At 42.6% G+C, this 13,691-nt stretch overlaps 1 protein-coding gene across 1 annotated transcript in view; it reads left to right on the top strand.

Annotated features, from left to right (window-relative positions):
• Window positions 1–13,691, top strand: part of CPNE8 (copine 8) — a 934,223-nt gene that overhangs the window by 641 nt on the left and 919,891 nt on the right. The window lies entirely within an intron of this gene.

The raw sequence follows: 13,691 nt of genomic DNA, 5'->3' as shown, positions 1-13,691 counted from the left end.
TCAAGTACCGTTTCAGCCATTGTCGGACACTATTAAACTCAGACAGGCACCGGTGCTGTTACTTTTGTGTTTAACGAAGGATAGTAGGCACTGGTGTAAGATAGCGGTTTCTAACATAAGAACGCAGTAACTAAGGCGCGGTTGCAGTCACCAATGATGTATTGTACACACTAAGGCAGGTTTGCTGACACTGACATGATTGCAGTCAAGCAAAATTATAGTCACTATGAGGGGTTTGTGTCACAGACAAAATTGCATTCGCTCAGTTTTCTGTACTAAACTAGAACTTCAGGCACTGAAGCGGGTATGTTTTCACTTTAACAAGATAGACTGCGGTAGCTCTGGAATTCAGTTATTAACTCAGGATTAATGCACGACTACTGTCACTCTGACAGAACTCCATCCCCTGAATTACACTCAGTAACAAGAGTGTAGTCACACTTGGCAGAGTTCTGTTACTGTGACAAAACTAATGCCATTCTGGTAGTATTGCAGGCGCACAAGCAGAGTCGATGACTGACTGTGGAGTAGGATTGTAGTCAGTGAGGCTGGATTCAAGTCTCTCCGCACTCATCCAAGTGAGGCCAGAAACAGAGCCATATGTTCACGAAAGTCAAAAAATCATATTCTTATCGTACCATGTTTTCGAAGTTTTGAACGTGCATGCTGCCCGACTGGCTCTATATATTTTGTTTACTGTGCAGTGCATATCTATGTGCCTTCTCTCCAGCCAGCTAAGGGTTCCTTGCTCCTGGTACTCAAAAGCATTTTTAGCTGCGACTTGTTTGAACAATAAACACTAGGGCGTGATTACAGAAAACGAGAAAGGATTTCAGCCCCTCGTACAGGGCAGTAGTCACTCAGCCAGGCTCACTGTCTCCAACGACATTGCACTCACTTGTGTAGCATAGGATTCAACGTGCAGGACTGCTTCCTGCTTTGCAGACGATAGTGCACATCGTTTGAGGCACGAGTTGCACTGGAATCTTCTTGGGGGAGCATTAGTTCCTTGACAGAGCAGTTGACCCCCAGGGCCCTACAGATCCTCTGAGGTGGGGGTTTGTTCATTCAGACATGATTACATTCCTTGAAACAGAATGCTCGGCATTTGTTTTTGGAGATCGGTTCTGATGTGGAAACCCTTATTTATCAGCACAACCGAAGACGCAGATTATTCACTCCAAGAGTCAGCAAGCTCTAGATAACGAATACTCCATAAAATGGATCGTTTATTGCGGGGTGAGGAGTAGGTGGGGTGTGAGCAGTCACCATGCCTCATTCAGCTTGATGCCCTTTCTGCGGCACCTGGACCAACGAAAGCCTATTGTACTAACGGTAGATTGTTGGCTATATAGATGCCCAAAACCTTAACACAGTACTTAGAAACCCACTAACTATTACTAATGAGGATTGTCTATTTTCAGTCCTCCTGCTGTCCCTTCCCTAGAGCCCAAACTATCGAAAGTGCTGCGATGCTGAACTGGTTTCATTTCGTGCGCTATGTTATAGCTAAATAACAGCATTGTGGTTAGACGCTCTGAGACTGCTAATAATATGAGCCTGTCTTCGATTTCATCGTGGATAGGAGCATGAACAGGTCTGCAGTTTTTAAGTTCTCTCCCTTCCTCTCTCTACACCTGTTGTGCTTGAGTGATCGGAGCAGATGTGCTGCCATCGACAACTGACTGCTGTGTACGTTGGAGGCGCTGTCAAGACAGCTTCTGGTACCCCATCTTGTCCTCAATGGGTACACAGTGTATTTTTCTGAGCGTTGCTTAATCCTTTTTTTAGTTTTTGTCTCTAGAGCCGAACATATTCATAAAAATCCTCCTATAGCGCAGTGACTTTCTACGTGTTTTAATTGGGGTCTAGCCAGAGAAGGAAAAGCTGTCGTGATTGGCACTTAAGATATGTGTTTCGTATACACCATTATTCACGTTTGGAAGGAATCGGGCTTCGCGTTACACACTTCATTTCAGCCTTTTCACTTAGTATGGATTCAGTATATATTTTTATTTGGCAGAATAGCATCTGTTGTTCGTTGACCTGTATCTCTGTACGTATTCTGTGTCAGTCTGGGCGGGTAAACAAGAAAATGCTTCAGTAGTGGAGGCTCCTAGGTGATAATAACGATAATAATTACGTTTCAAATTTTATAATTACAATAGCAAGTTTGCGGGAAAGTAGTGTGAAGGGTGGATTGTCGTATTTATGTTGATCAAAACCTACCCACGCCTTTAAAAAAAGCATGTTCGCCTCCTCTTTCGAATGATGATATTGGTTTAGCCAATCGAGATGCTAAAATGTCTGTATCTGACAACTGTTATTTACTTTCTGCGTTCAGCGGCTGGGAGATGACGCAGACAGAGGTAGTAGCCAGGTTTAGTTGCCTGTGTTGGATGGCATGAGAGAGATGTATCAATAGCCTTATTAGCCATATATTGCTGGGCACTAACAGCGGTTATTTGCCCACTTTTCATTATGACTTCTCATATCAAGCCCATATCAGTGGGCCGATAACTAAGATTGAAAGCTCTATGCAGCAGGCTTTAATACTGGTAATTCCTTGTGTAGAGGCCACAGATGCCTAAATTTTTCTGGTGACCCTGGTATGTCTCAGAACTAATCTGATCAACTGTAAGACTACTCTTTCAGTATATATACCATAAAAGGCGAGGAAATTAGTATCTGACTAACGGCTGCCGACTGTGTGCCCTCCAACAGCAATTACATGAGATTGAGAAAAACCAAAGTGATGGATAGAAAATGATTGAACTAATCTGAACCACTGGTAATTACTCCCGGCGCACTACTTTCTATATTTTTTAAGCTCGTATGTACTAACCACATACAAATCTTTCTTGAACCCCGCATTGCCCTGGCCTATTTGTTATCAGTCCGGTTCAAACTGATAACCCATTTCAGTCAGAACACAAGCAACACTTAAATGCTGTGGCCTACACTAGAGACAATTATCTAAGCCGCTGCCTGTGACCACGTTTTTCTTAATAAAATGTGGACTATTAAGAATTTCCTTTTAAATATGTGTTAATAACACCTAACAGACTGGAGCAGCAGAGAGGTTTGTTTGCCTAGTATGTTTAAGGATACAGGTCTCATTCTTTGTAAATAAGTGTGGTTACATTAAAGGTTCATGTGAATATGCTTGAGATGTGCTGGTCACACCCAGACCTACTTGTCCAAAAAAGACTGTTTAACCAAATCTTACAATTGCTCTGAGAGTGCACAGCCTTATTTTGTGAAGCTACCGGTACCAACAGGATTACAAAGGAGCTCCTTTTAACTCCTATTCTGATTTAAAGTATTCTCCACCACATAATGTATGGGACCTCGGAATTGTCTTTTTATGTCTATAATTTAAATTTGTAATTTTGGACTCTACTTCTACTAGATTATGAAGGTTTCCCACTTCCTGCTTTTCAAATAACACCAAGTTCCTTATGGAGCCTGAATAATATCCTAGCCTTGAAAAAGCCATAGCTCTGCAAGCCATTGGTCGAAACATATGTTGACTGACAATTGGAATAATAAATACCCAAAACATTTAGATCTAAGGGACTGTTTTGTTAACCTGAGTACAGCTCACAAATCATACGCTGGAAGGTTTCATGAAGACATAATATTACCAGAAACATCCAATAATAACTCTCTTGCTCTCTGCATGTGAACCCTTATACCTTTGAGTGAATAATGCATAACGCAGTAAGATTTTGGCAGAAGCATCAGCCATAGGCTCAAATAATATAATTTGTGCAGACCTGCAGAAATGCACATTCAAAAAACTTGATAAAAAGAAATCGCAAAAGGATGTTAAATTAACAGTAATGATCATTTTGACACAAAATATTGTTATTACATCATAACATAGGACACGATCTCTGTACAAGATAATTAAAAAGTCCATGTAGATATGAGGTCAAAGTACACAGTATTGGGGGAATTGGCTGGTTTTGCTTGCTCTCCTGTGACAAGTTTTGATCACGGATATCTTCTCAGAAGGCAAATAAGATGTAAACCTATTCAGCTGTAGTTTTTTTATTTCACTGCCTACTGTTAGATATTTAGAATTATTTAATTTGACGCTCATGATTTTGATGCTGAGGTCTAGAGATACGCCGTAGATGGACACATATACTGCTAGAGTTTTTATGTTTTACATCATTCCTGCCTCTTCGAAGTATTTGTCTAACAGGTGTTACTTATCTCTAACCTTATTATCTCAGTGTTGCATAAGGATCTAAAGTAGAGGTTAGATTTTGAGAGGTAGATGCTGTTGGTTGTTTACTTTTTGCAATTAAAACTCAGGAGTGGATGCAGAAGGAAGCAAGTCAAAATAATCTGGCATGTCAGTGTGCCTTTCATGATCTGTTTTGTAACCGAGACCATGAATCACTGTTCTATTGATAGGAACCCATGACAAATCTCTCACATGGCTGTGCTCCCTAACCTGCCAGGGTGCAGGGGATTTCCTTTCGGTGGTTATTGCCTTTATTCAAATCAAAGCAGTTTATATCTTATCGATGAAGAGAGAACCTGTTTAAGTGTTGTGTGTTTTGCAACAACATATGCCCCGAAAGGCGAAGCCGAGGGCGCTACTGAACAAAGAAGGAGTAGCGAAAGTAAGAGCATTAAGGATTGGCTGATAATTCTGAGAGACCACTGGCGTGTGTGTAAGATTGTAGGGAAGGCATGCCTCTGTCAGATCAGGGCCAGGATCCCAAGAAGGCCAGCGCTGCAGAATGGTCAGTACTGCCAGAAGGTGGAGTTGAGCTGGTGGGAACACATGTATCAGGTATTAGAGGGAATATGTATTCAAGTCTACGGCTATGTCGAGCGTTAGCCTAGTTGCAGAGCAGAAGAATAAAGTACAAAAAGAAAAAGATTTTAGCTAAAAACGTGTAAACGTTTGACTAGTTCTTTTATCAAAACACCAGAGGCCACGTTGGTGTTATTTCTTGTGCTTAATTTAACTCCGTAAACAAATCCTCACTCTTGACAAACGTCATCCCCTAAAGTAACCCTGTTTCCCGACCAGCCCAGCACAAGAATCAGGGATCGGCGTAATAATTATTTACTGGCTTGTCACACGTTTTAGCAGCCATTTCCTCTTAATCACGCAAGGAGTGGCATCATTTACAGCATTCCTTTATGTAACCTCGGATATGTGGCTGGTGGTGATCCCTTGGTTATGCAATTGCGTGTTGTAATCACAGGTTCAATAAACGCTGCTTCTTTCATAGGCAATGTTTGTCCCAGTGAAGTGATTGGCAATCTCCAAAGCATGTGTTTGACACTATCACGTGAACTATTAGTACCTGTTAGATTGGCTGTCTTGGAATCTGACATTGGTGACTATCTTTATATTAGTAATCACCTTTGTGAAAAAGCTTACGAAGATTATAGTGGAAGTTCGGATCCCTTTTCCGTAAGATTGTCTCCTATCATGATGACAAAGAAAGTATGTACATATTCTAATCCAGTATGTACAGGAAGTATGCCCCAAGTGTAGAGTATTATGGCTCACAAGTGAACAGCAGGTGCTCTTTTCTATAGTGTCCTTTCTTTCTGCACGATTTACACCTGGTTACATGACACCTGATACACACATTTTGTTTCAATGTTTTCAAAATATACACCACCTTATGTGATGGTGTCTAGTATGTATATATTTTCTGTATGTCCTGGCAGATGAGTTAGCACCCGTTATGTCCAATGCACATGCCATTCTTTTCAATAATACATATGTGTAGTGCTTTACACTTATCCAGGCACACCTTTTACTTTGATAAGTGCATTGGCTGTTTCACCTTCCAATGTTCAGTGGACGCCTGTTTTCCACTATTAAAAATGTCTGTGCTGCTCTTTCGTAACATGGCCACTTCTGATTTATTTCCAACCAACTCCCTCTTCCCCAGCCATAGCTCAGGAGGCAAGCTTGTTTAACTGGTATTCTCACTGCACGTGAAGCACAAGGTTATTGGGGAAGTGATTATAGCATTGTACAGAAGCCCATTCGTTGCAGAATAAGACTTTACACCTCACAAGCGCAATCACTGTTTTATAAAAGCAGTAACAGACGCCACCGTTGTGCTTCTCAGTAATAGGAATGGAATTTGGGTGGTTGGTTGGCACACATAATCACCGTACTGGAATGGTTTTGCTAGTTGATCTTGCTATTTAAAGTCTTGATTTTAGCACACTGTCTCTGAAAAAAGATACAGGACTACACTTCCATATACAGTAAATTCAAAACGGTTTGCATTGATCTATGTATCCCTTACAGTGCTGTAGTATGTGGCTTTTTGCCTATTCAAAAATGCTGCCTGCCAGTAGGCTTGTGTCACTCTTGACAGTTCCCTTCCCCATCCCTCCATTCTGGAGGTGCTTACATTAGCTAGGTCATACAAAGTGGGCAATTCATTTCATAGGATGCTGAATTTGTAGAAAGGAGGAGCTAGATCACTAGTGAATAGAACTTGGTGCACCAGTCCTAACTTTATTGTTTGAGGCAGCTCTTCCATTCAGGCCACCCCTCAACATTTGGTAGTGCTCAATGCCAAAAAAGGAATCCATAACAAAAGTGACCAGGTTTGAGAATCAGGGAGTTAGAAGCACCCCTTCCAAAACAGTATTGACCACTAAGTGGCTTGAACTGTCAACAATTGTGTATCATGCTGCTGAAGTAAAGCCACTGGCTTCAGTGTGAAGCCTACGCCATCAGGTTTAGTGTTTTCAGTCAATGGCTAGACAAATACCATTCTCAAAAAGTGCCTCCATTTATTAGTCTGTTTTCCTTAAACTCGAAAAGGTTGCATGGTAAACTTATTTCTCATCGTCAATCAATCAATCTGTGGATTTGTAGAGCATGACTAGTCACCTTCTAGGGTCTCAAGGCGCTGAGGGGCGGCAAGGGAACAGTTGTTGTTGATCAGGTGGGGGTCAGTCGAAGGGCCAGGTTTTGAGGACTTTTCTGAATTGCGATAGAATGGGGGATCTTCTGAGGTGGATGGGGAGGGAGTTCCAGGTCTTGGAGGCGTGGTGTGAGAAGAATCTTCCTCCGGATGTAGTCGTTTGGATACATGGGATGGCGGCGAGGGTGAGGTTGGCGGAGCGGAGCTGTCTGGTGGGTGTGTAGAAGTGGAGCCTGCGGTTAAGGTATTCTGGTCTGGTGTTGTGGAGGGCTTTGTAGGTGTGCGTGAGAAGCTTGAATGTTATTCTCTTGTCTATTGGAAGCCAGTGCAGGTCTCTCAGTAGGGTGGAGGTGTGTCTGTGTCTGGGGGAGTTCTTGATGAGAGGGGCGGAAGCGTTCTGGATGCGTTACAGTCTTTTTCGTACCTTGGCGGTGGTTCCGGAACAGAGTGCATTGAAGTAATCTAGGCGGATGGTGACGAGGACCTGGGTGACTGTTCTTCTGGATTCAGTTGGGATCCATTTGAAGATCTTCCAGAGCATACACATGACGTGGAAGCAGGCGGAGGAGACTGCCCTGACTTGGCGGTTCATTGAGAGTGCTGAGTCAAGGATGAAGCCGAAGTTGCAGGCGTGGTCGGTAGGGCCCGGAGTTCTTCTGAGGGCAGCAGGCCACTACAAGTCATGCAAGCCGGAGTGGATGGTGTTCATGATGTTGAGGGTTTCTTTATCAGAGATGTTGGACCAACAGAGTAGGTGGCTGGGTTTGGAGAAGCTTCAGTGGTGGTTATGACTGTGGCATTCCTGGGGTGGTCCTGAGCCTGGAAGCTGTCATAGATGTCTGATATTTTGCGGTGGAAGTAGGTGGAGAGGTTGTTGCAGAGTTCTTGAAGAGGGGGGGATGTCTGTGGATTTCCCTCCTGGATTGGTCAGTTCGCTGATGATCGTGAAGAGCTCTATGCTGTTGTGTGCGTTGGTGTTGATGCGTTCCTGGAAGGCGTTCCTCTTAGTGGACCTGATGAGTTGGTGGTGGGTGTTTATGGCTTTTTGAAGGCTTCGTGGTTGGTGGGAGTCTTGTCAGTGCGCCATTTTCTTTTGTGGTATTGGTTTATGACATTAAGGGCAGACAGGCTTTAACAATGCAAGTATCCTGTTTTAGTGCAGAGGGATTTCTTGATTTGGCTCATTGTACGAAGTTCCAAATACTGCTGTTTGATGCACTGTATGAGAAGGAGTTTGTAAGAAATGGCATTCTTGGCATTGTTTCCCCCTAACTTTTCTGCCTACAAATCTCCTGTTTTGCTAACTTTGTTTTTGATTCCGCAAGGACTCTAAGCACTTTACCACTGCTAACCAGTGCCAAAGTGCCTATTGCTGTTTCCTTAAAACATGGTAGAATTGGCTTATACCCAATTTAAATATTTAATTTACTCGTAAGTCCCTAGTAAAGTGGCACTGCTTGTGCCCAGGGCCTGTTCATTAAATGCTACATGTAGGTCTGTAGTACTGATTGTGCCACCCACTTAAGTACCATTTTAAACATGTCTTAGGTCTGCCATTGCAGCCAGTGTGCAGTTTTTAAGCTGACATGATGACATGTTGGTAAAATAAGCTTTTTGCTGGCCCAAACCTTACTTTTGAATGCACGTAGGTCACCCCTATGGTAGAGAAGAGAAAATGTATTAATGTGGCACTGGGACAGTTGACTTGAGAGGCCAAGTCGAAGAGTCCAAATTGTGGAACTCCTGTACAACCTTTTACTTCTCAGCTAATACATGGACGTAACAGTGGTAAAGCAAATACCGCACTTCCCGTAGGTAAATAATGTTTAGGCAAGAATGGATACTCTGCTCAACAGGTAAAGAAAGTATGCTACCTAATTAGTGTCATAACTTGTGAGAACAAATCCCACAGCTCCATAAACATATATGATACCCAGAGCAGAGCAATAGTATTTCACAATGTTTTATTCCTGCCACCAGATTTATGGGGGATTTATAAAGGTCCCTCCATACGTACTCTTTACCTTCATATTGGAGCTGCGTAGTTTGATTTACCAGGACGATGTACTGTTTTGCATATCTTTTTTTGTCTCCTTATTATATGGTCACAAAATTGAATCCTGCTTTTGTTTGCTATTTTAATTTTGACTATTGTTGTTTTCCCAAACTTTCTCAGCCTCTTCTTACATTTATTTTTATTTTTACTTTTAGATTCAGCAGTACTATACTTTTCTTTAAGGAAGTTCTACTATATATATGATTACCACTACCTCCATATGCCTTTCATTGTGGTGGACAGTTGGCAATCAATAATATTCGCTTTTCTGTTTTTACCAGGTATGCTGATTATACCAATACTCAACATCTGAGAGGCATTTTCATTGGCTTCAGACTTGCTATGTACTTTGCGTATTTATTACTTTGTCCTCAGTGACAATGGTCACAATACAGCGTTTCATAGGTAACTTAGTTTACTGTGACTTTTTAAACATCACAGGGGTCTTTTGTTTTGACGCAGCTCTCTCTCTGGGTTCACAAGTTTGGGTTCATTTTTGACACAACTTTTTTGGACTTTTTTTTATCTTTCTAGTTTCTGGTAGCTCTGCTTGTACTGATATTCGCACTTGTGTACCAGTGGTCTTATGTGTTTATTTGCACATTAGGTTATATTGTATTCTATCAAGAATATATTTATGATATTTGTGTCTTTTGCAGCCTTGAAAAAGTTGTCAGAGACCAAGTACATGTCTACTGCCTGCTCTTTTGTGAAATAAAATATCAACTTTCGCAATGAAAAACTATGGTTTTGTGTATTAACTTGAAGTACTACATTGTCTTACCTTTGTTTTGAGACTAATTTGCTCTGCTGTGGGTATCGTATATGTTCATGGAACCTCTTAATTCTGCAGACCACAAAAGGTCTATCTGGGTGTTTGATGAACTGTCCAATTAGGCATCAACAGCTGATCATTTCTCGAACATTATGGTTAAAAATTCCAGTTACGATTTCATAACATCCATACACGAGGTCCAAAGAATGCCAGATAAAGAAATCACAAAATAATGGCCTACGTGCCTCACATGATGACAATGGGGACTCCATATTTGATAAACGGTATGTGCATAGGATAATAAATGTCTTAACATTTGTTGCTCAAGCAAGCTTGCAATAATGCATCACAAGTTCTGGTTTCTTGGCAAGCCTTGCATCATAACACATTCCGAGCATGAAATGAGAAACAGTAAACATGGTTCATCAAGGTCGTGAATTTCAATAATTGGCCTTGTGATCATTGAGTATCAAAGGGCCGAGCACAACAAAATGGATTCCATACTTGATAGGGAGTAATTGCAGTTCCACATTCCACCCTCTCATACTCAATGATACACTATATCAGTTCTTTCAATGAAACTAGTTTTTCATGTCTTCCTGTTTGTTGATGTCCCTCTCAAGATGATATTGAGAGGGAACAGCAATTTTGTTGCATCACCTTTGCAGTAATATCTGCATGCAGGTAGGGCAGGTCAGTATCAGTACACACAAGGTAATCAATGACACTATCCCTATTACCAGTGCTTTTATCAGCTGTGACACCCAGTCGCAACGTTCCCCATATTCTGCAGATATCTGTAGAGGTGCGTACATTCTTAGCTTCTTTTTGGACTCTCTTAATATTTCCTATGGCTTTGTGTACCTTACAACTTTTGTCTGGTATATCGGCACAGCAAGTTTGGCGAACCACCTGACAGACCCTGCCCTCCGTGACCAGGATGATGTGTAGAGCAATACGGTTCTGATTTACTACAGTCCTCATATCAGTCAACTCTTGCTTTATGTTTCCTAGAGTGGCTGCAGTGGAATCTGCCAATTTCTCTATCAACCCTGTCAGCTTTTGTATCTCAGATATTGAATATACCATCCCTATTGGAGGTACCATGCCACCAGCAATTGACAGGGCAGTATCAATCCAGTTAGGTGTTCTTTTCCTGTGAGCTCTTGAGTTGGGTAGGTATTGCATCAAGGACATATTGGAGACGTGGGCCATTCGTGGTAACACTAATGAGAGGTAACAGCTACCATACCGTCCAGCAGGTAGTCAAAAGTGTGCTGACTTCCCACATATGAAGAAGAATCCGATCTGTACAGGATACTTTATCTTGCACCTCCTTGTGAGTTAAAGTCTGCAAGGGACATGCAATTAAGTAAAATATTGGTAGCCAGTGTATACAGTAGCTTCTACTCCCAATAAAGCCCCACATTCTTCTGTGTGTGTGGTCAGAGAAATTATATTATTGCAGATATCCTGTCAGGTAGCAATTTCCGTATCCCCCTGGGACAGTTTGTGACTCAAATACTGCACTGTTGTTAGGCAAAATTGTAACTTCTTAGGGGAAACCTTGTGTCCCTTCCTTGCTAATTGACACAACAATGCCTCTGTGTCCTGAATGCAGGCTGTTCGGGAAGGTGAGGCAATAGCAGGTCATCAATGTATTGTATTAAAGTAGATCCACCAGGTAGGTGTAGGGAAGCCAGGTCCGTTTTTAATATATTGGAGAAAATTGATGGTCAGTCTGTATACCCCTGAGCTAATCGTTCCCAAGTATACCTTTTTCCATGAAACTGGAAAGCGAAGAGGTACTGAGAATTTTGATGCAGTGGGATAGAGAAAAAAGCAGAGCTCAGATCTAGAACTGTGTAATCAGTGGCCGTCAATGGAATGCTGGACAGTATTGTAGCAGGGTGTGGACAACTGGAAATAATGAGATCACTGTTTTATTTAATTCTCAGAGATCTTGTGTCAATCTATATAGAGGGGCCTTCATTCGGTTTCCAGGAGGCCTTTTTCACCGGAAGGATAGGTGCATTGCAGGGGCTGTATTGTATTTCTCTTATCACTCTCTGTCGCAAGAGGTCTTGTATTACCCGTGCTATACCTTTTTCTCCCTCCTTGGAAATCTTGTATTGTGGAACTCGTGGCAATGGTGCCCTAGGTATAAGTTTTATTTGTACTGGGGGGGGGGTAGTCTTATACCTGCCCCACACCACTTGGCCACTGTGCCCAAACCTCACTTGTTACAGAGTCCTGTAGCTCTGGTGGTATTTACTGTTGCCTCCCTTGTGGGCTACATCTCATGAATGCCTGTAACATCAATCCATTCACCCTGTTCTCCAGAAAAAAACACCATAGGTGAACAGTGGATGGTGCACTGCATCTTGCATAGCAGGTCCCTTCTCAACAAGTTAACGGGGCAGTACCTGCTGAGGACAAATTGGTGATCAACAGTGATGGGACCTACTACAAATTTTAAGGGTTTTGTCAAATGTTCATCAACAGGTTGCCCTATCATACCAACTGCTGTTGTCTGCATTCCCAAGAGTGGTGCCTCCGGCATCTCAGACACCTTCAGCATTGATCTTGTTGCTCCAGTAGCAACCAAGAAGGGAACAGTTTTGTTTAGTACTGTCCCCTCCACATATGAACCATCCTGGGCCACTGGTTTCACTGGAGCTATGAGGCAGTCTTTCACTCTGAGGCACCCCTAGAAGAATGTCTCTGGCGGTGGCGTGGTTATGGTGGGTAGCCATCAGTCTTGTTATTCCTAAGCCGCCACTGCTCTCTGCCTTCCTTTGATAATGGTGGTAATGGAGGGTTTGTATTGGCTTTGTGGTCCTCGGGGTCTCAGGTTCTTGTGTATTAATGGGTGTATCAAATATGTCGTCAGTGTAAGGTGGTGGTGAATTTTGTGGATGGGAGGACTGTCTCTGTGGTCTTGTGTCCCTTGACCTGTCATTCAGTAACTGTTAGTCTGCCTTCCAGTGCCCTGACCAATTACAGTGTAAACAAGTCATCCCTGGTGGGGGGGAGGGTGGGCTGGAGGATGCCCTGTTATTTGTTCCTTGACCTCGTCCCCTTACCTGACCTCTTCCCCTACCTTTGTTCTCTTCTCCTCTGTAAAACGTCTCTTGCGCCTTCCTCAACTTGACCTTTTTTCTCTTCACCTTTTCTGCTTTAATGGCTTGTAAATGTACTTCGTAGTCAGCGCAGTACTTGGCTGCTGCCAATACCTTCTCAATGGGTTCCTGCTGCTAACAGACAAAAGATGTCTGCAGGGGGTCTTTTATTGGTTTCCTGAAGCCATATACAAAGATTGTAACAAAAGCCGGCCTAGCATCCCCTAACGGGTTCCGTATGCCACTACTCTGCTGATAGACCTGCAAGAGGCAGTCATAATAAGAATTTACACTCTCGTCTTTCTCTTGCTTACTGTGTATCATTTTTGACCAATCTACCTTGTCTTCCGGGATCTTGTCCTCTAAATATTTTACCACCTCCTTTGTTCTCTCTTCCACTTCTTCCCCAGGTGCTCCCCATTTTTCTCCCAGTGGTTCCTCCTTTGTCCATTTAGCTGTTTTCTTACAGTCCTCCCACAAGTCCTTGGGAGTATAATACTGAATAATATGTCCAGATCCTTCCAAAGCAGCCAACCCATCGCCACCCTCCTATTCAGTTCTGTATACCACTTGTGTGGCTCTTCTCGTAGTTTAGGAAAGTCCTTAATAAATTACAAAAGGTCTGCTCTGGTCCATGGTACATGTAGGTATGTCGAGGTGGTTGAACCTTCCCCTGATGGTGCAGAAGGCATCTCTCGCAAGGGCATAGTCAATACTGGCTTCCTCATCACTGGGTATGCACTAACTCTGATCTCATTCGCTACCTCTGATGTTTTCATAGAGCCTAGCAGTGTTTTCCACTGCCA

Source organism: Pleurodeles waltl, chromosome 4_1, assembly GCF_031143425.1.
Source record: "Pleurodeles waltl isolate 20211129_DDA chromosome 4_1, aPleWal1.hap1.20221129, whole genome shotgun sequence".
Lineage (NCBI taxonomy): Eukaryota > Metazoa > Chordata > Amphibia > Caudata > Salamandridae > Pleurodeles > Pleurodeles waltl.
The sequence above is the reverse complement of the archived record's forward strand: the minus strand, read 5'-3'. Positions and strand labels throughout refer to the sequence as shown.